We start from the raw sequence: 6000 nt of genomic DNA, 5'->3' as shown, positions 1-6000 counted from the left end.
CAATGTTATATAATATAATATAATATAATATAATAATAATTAAAATAGTAAGTCAACAAGCGACTAAACAATAAACCATTTTACAATCTCATGCAATGTATGATAGTGGCTACGACAGTGACTACTGATAATTATAAAAGTGTATGACTATTATACATCGAGTGCTCATTCACAAGCTTTTTGCATTACATGGGTCCAAAATTTATCTTATTTTACATTTGAATGGTGAGAAATTACAAAATTTAATTTTAAGTTTAGAATTGAAATTTCAGTGTCATTAAATGTAAATTTAAACTTAAGATATGAAGATATGGTAATTCAATCGTGCAATCGCATTCTGCACTAATGAATTGTCTTCAATTAACTACTAATACTAAGACAGTACTAAAACCTAACGATCGTGAGTGCCGAGTGAGCGCCAGTCGAGAACTGAGAGAACCTTCGTATCCATTCCATCACAAACTGGGCTTAATGCAGAGTTTCCTTCGATATGCATATGCTGCCACGTTAAAAAAAACATGGAATGAACTTAGTGGTTTACATTGCAAATAATTCAGAGGCTTAATTAAGGCTTGCTATATATGAAGAAACGTTACATCTAACAATTGAGGCTTGCTAAAGTTTAAGAACAAACGACGTGTAAAAAATGTTCATGTAATTATTCGCCTGGCTCAGTCTAATACACTATATACTTCTTCAATTCCAGTTAATTATTCAGGCTAATGGTATTTATTATTTTAGAGTCGGGCAGTTGCGTCGTTGAACATTCAGTTCCCTTGCATAGTTTTAATTATTAATATTCACTCGTTGAAATTATTGGGTGTGGCAACTTCCTTTACAGAGAAATGACGTATATGTTCTACGGTTGCATTTACCACATACATATAAAACAATTTTTTAAGGATCAATTATTACACAGTCAGCAGAAAAATACAATGAAACATGTTCGTTACATATGAAAATAAATGAGAACATATATATTTTGTACCTGATGGAGTAACAACAGGAGGGTAAAATTGTATTTGAATTCAAAAAGTTGAAAAGTGTGAGGTACACGAGCATCAATGTCACGCGATGTTTGCCTGTCGTTACTGAAGCAAACTGAGTCCATTTTTAACTCGTTTTTAACGTACATTGTACTGTTTTTGTAACTTATTGATGTAATTCTAATGGACATCAGCTACTGATAATCGGTTGGACGTCACGTCGACGCAACCCACAAGTCGGGGGTAAAATTTTGTCACAAAATATCCCTGCTATTACTATTAAAATAAACATGTTGGAACAAAATGTTGTGGTTGTGAGAGAAAAATGTCGGGACACAATGTTGTGGAAGTGAAAGAAACATGTCGGGTCACAATGTTGAGATAGTGAGAGAAACATGTCGGGACGCAATGTTGTGGTAATGAGAGAAACATGTCGGGACACAATGTTGTGGTAGTGAGAGAAACATGTCGGGACACAATGTTGTGGTAGTGAGAGAAACATGTCGGGACACAATGTTGTGGTAGTGAGAGAAAAATGTCGAAACACAATGTCGTGGTAGTGAGAGAAACATGTCGGGTCACAATGTTGTGATAGTGAGAGAAACATGTCGGGACACAATGTTGTGGTAATGAGAGAAACATGTCGGGACACAATGTTGTGGTAGTGAGAGAAACATGTCGGGACGCAATGTTGTGGTAATGAGAGAAACATGTCAGGACACAATGTTGTGGAACTGAGAGAAACATGTCGGGACACAATGTTGTGGAACTGAGAGAAACATGTTAATCGTATTGCACCATCGAAATCGTATTGCACAATCGAAATCGTATCGCACCATCGTAAACGTATCGCACCATCGTAATCGTATTGCACCATCGCAAACGTATCGCACCATCGTAATCATATTGCACCATCGCAAACGTATCGCACCATCGTAATCGTATTGCACCATCGTAAACGTTTCGCATCATCGTAATCGTATTGCACCATCGTAATCGTATTGCACCAGCATAATTGTATCGCAATCATCGTAATCGTGTTGATCGAGACAAGAACAATACTTCGACAGTGGCGCTCAAACAGGCGCCATTGACAGAATGTGAAAGAATTGTTCTGTAAGAGCTCACAACACAATTACTGTTGAAACAAATAGAAGAACTAAATAAAACATTGATGACAGCTCATTAAGCAATGACCAACGAACATTAGAAATTTCAAAAGCGGGCCAACGGAAAATATGCGCTGCTACAGAATATTACAAACAAAAGGATGGTTGATGTTACATGACTCAAAGTGAAGTGAAAGTAGAATATGGAGATTGTTGGCAGGTTCTATAATTACTTCGCAGCACCAATTAAGAAGAATATTTACGAGCAGCGAGCAGCATCTCCAGATCCAGCGTCGCATCTGCTGCCGCAGTTTTTAATATAGTAGAACTGGACTGTACAGCTGGAAAGAAAATCTGGATCCTCTTGCCGCTACACCTTGTGAACTTATTTTACAAACGTTAAACTCAACAAAAAATTGAATATGTCATTTCTGCTCGTGACGGAAAATTTACTTTGATGGTTAGATCTGTGAGTTCTCATTGACCTCAGAATTAATAGCCTTTAATATTATTGTTATGTTTTTTATCAGTGATCGGCACGACACGTCCGCCTATAAAAAGATAAACTTGACTCTATAATAAACAAACATAAATCTTAAATTTCCAAGTGTCCTTTCAATCATTTTATTTTATGCCGTGAAGTTAACTGCGTCTAAAATTAATCAACAAAACTCAGAAAAAATCATTGAAATTAAATGAAAAAAATCCTGTTTGTGATCTTAGATAATATTTCCAAAATACGTTGACGCCCGCTTATCTCATTGGATTGAAATCAATTGCAGGTGCTTGTCGTACCAAGTGCCTCGTACAGCCGCAGTGCACGGCAGCGACGTACGATAAGCCCTCGTCTACGTGCAACCTCACGTACGTCAGTCAGTGCGAGACAAAAGTACAGAACACAACCGGCGTTATTGGTCTCTTCAAGTACGGTGGGTACAACTGTTGATTCGTCCTTAAAAATTAATTTACTATGCAAAATAAGTAATACTGAAACTAATACCATAATATCTACCGGAATTTGCAGTCGAGGCTTGTATTGAGTGTTTGAAGAGAATATCTCCTATATGAGCTAATCCAATATAGGATTCAGTCAATCCTATATTCTTCAAGTAATTGCGATTGGGTAGCAGCGCTTGACAATTTATTGCCTGGTCTGGAACTACGAGAAACATATGAGTTCAATAAATGTATTGTAATAAATTAACAGAAATGGCTCTTGCAAGCTGAATAACAGGGCGTAAAGATAACTACTTTATTTCGTATGATCACAGGGACAGAGGGAGACTGTGAGTTCGTTGATGTACGAGGATCATCCGGAAAGTAGTACCCGTTTAGGAATTGAACAAAGGGAAGTAAATATTAACAAATTTAAACATGTTTATTGAAAAGAACATGTATTTCACTACTTCTCTACGTAATCTCCGGCAAATTTAAGCATTTGTCGTATCGTGTCACGAGTTTTTGTATACCCGTGTCATGTTCCTCCGCCGCCAGTGTTTCTGGGATCGGCAAAGTGTACTGCTCATCGATTTCATGACCCGTGGAGACACATTCAATGCCAATGCATATTGTGCAACAAAATTATGGCAGGCAATTCAAAATCGACGGCGAGGTCTGTTGTCTACTGGTGTCATTCTCCTGCGCGATAATGCCAGGCCGCATACGTCTCGGATAACAAAACAACTTCTCAAAAAATTCAAGTGGGATATTTTCGACCATCCACCCGTCTGGACTTGGCTCCTTCAGATTTTCATCTGTTTACGAAACTCAAGGACTTCGTGGCAGGGAAAAAGTTTCAAAATGACAAGAATTGAAAGAACGGGTGACTGCGTATCTCAATACACTGGCGGCGTTGGCATATGACACTGGTATACAAAAACTCGTGACACGATACGACAAATGCTTAATTTTTTATTTTTTTATAGTCGTAAAATTGATGCTAGAGGGCTGTAAATTTATAGGGACATACTTCTCATTATGGTCGACATGTGTACCGAGTTTGAAACGTGTGGCTTTTTTCCTGACTGAGAAATTTTTTTTTTCAGAAATTTCGGTTTTGAATTTTTTTCTCGAAAAAATTCATAATGAAGACCCCCTCAAAAACGTATACATGAGACACGCCAATGGTGCCTATATGCGTGTCAAAATTGGTGACGATCGACTGCGCAGTTCTCACAAAAAACTCATTTGAAGAAAATTAGATTTTAATTCGTTGTCGCCACAAAAACGACCCTGGATGGCCCAAAAAAGTTTATGGAATACCTGTAATCATGCCCAACATGTGTGCCAAGTTTGGCGCCTGTGGCTTTGATCCCGGCCGAGAATAACTCGTTTGAAATTTTCCCCACCCCGGGGGTGGGAAAAACTTGGAAAAAATCCGGCAAAAATCGCGAAAACAATTTTTTTTCGATTTTTGAAATTTTTTCAGCGGCATATCATAAAACAAGTCTGGGGATGATTTTTTATCGAAGTAAACGTTCCTGTGAGATGCACGGAGTTCGAGTTATTTCGCCTTGAATTTTCGCCAAAAAGTCAAAAAATCGATTTTTTTCGAATATCTCGCGAGCCAAGCAGTTTATTGAGAAATAGTCCGATATAAACCCTAATTAACTTTCATTTTGAGATAATTTGACGTAAAAATTTCATTTCTAGCTTCAACCGTTTGGCCTCCACAGAAAACTGCCAAAAATTTAAAACGGCTTTTTCTCGGCGGAAAAAAATTCCAGAATTTTTTCAATTTTTTCTGTGAAAGATTTCACTATTTTCTATCGTTCCCTCAAAGGGCAACGTCCAAAAAAATTTCTCCAATTTTTAAAAAATTGTCAAATTTTTGATAATTTTTTTGCTTTTCCCCCCCTGGGGGGCGTTTTTCTGGCCAGGAATTTCCGGAAACTTGCCCCAACCAATGGGAAGAAAAGGAGCCAAGATAAAGGCGCGTGCAAGCAACGGCTGATTTTTGGTGAATTTTTGAAAAAATTAGTCGTTTTTGGGGATTTGTGTCTTCCCCATGGGGAATTTTGGGGATCCGACTTTTGATTCGTCAATCTAAAATCAGGCTCTATTATGGGCCAAAATTTCATCTTCGTAGCAGGGCTGGAAGTACGAAAGTGGGTCTAAAAGTGTCGATTTCACGTAGGTACCAATACGGCGAGGACAAGGACGTAAAGTCAAAATCAAAATCTGAATGCGGATCTGTATCTAAGTGTTTCTTCGAAATTCTTTCGGGGTCCCTGCGCCATTAACTAGCCGCTAAGAAGAAGCACGATTTAGAAGTCGTTCTCCGTAAGCCCTCGTTCTTGTTTCATGTTCATTATGTTGGTTCTAATAAAGCCTGTTTCGTGCTGCCGTGTTCTTCCCACCTTTCACGCGCGTAACTTCATACATTACACTACCTAAATGACAGTTATCCAATTACAAATTCGAAGAAAATCGTTTCCTACCATAATTTGAACATTAAAAGTCAGTCCACATTTTTGACCATGTATCATCATCGCACAATTAGGTAATCAACCTTTTTAATTGGTAAATTAATAAGGTGATGAGCCGCCTCAGAAGTCTGCTTGCGCAGCACAAGGTGGAACACTTTTTCTCAAACCTGTTCGTGAAAGTTGAAATAATTCGCTTAAAACATTCGCTTAAAACGTTCATACTATATTAGATTAAAAGTCTAGAGCTGTTATCTGAATTTTTCCAATAGTCATCACCAGAACGGAAGGACTTTCCGTATTTCCTTCTGCAAGATTCCTTCGTTGTTCCCATATAAAATATATGCAGAAGCTAGGTTTAGCTTAGCTCTCGACTAGGCCTGCATCTCCTGGAGTTTTTTTTACCGTTTATTTGTATAGCTTCACGAGATCAAAGTTCTTATATTTCCACGGTGTCGCTCGTGAAATTTAATTCAGTGT

This window comes from Hyalella azteca, unplaced genomic scaffold (genome assembly GCF_000764305.2).
Source record: "Hyalella azteca isolate HAZT.00-mixed unplaced genomic scaffold, Hazt_2.0.2 contig10083, whole genome shotgun sequence".
Classification (NCBI taxonomy): Eukaryota; Metazoa; Arthropoda; class Malacostraca; order Amphipoda; family Hyalellidae; genus Hyalella; species Hyalella azteca.
The sequence above is the reverse complement of the archived record's forward strand: the minus strand, read 5'-3'. Positions refer to the sequence as shown.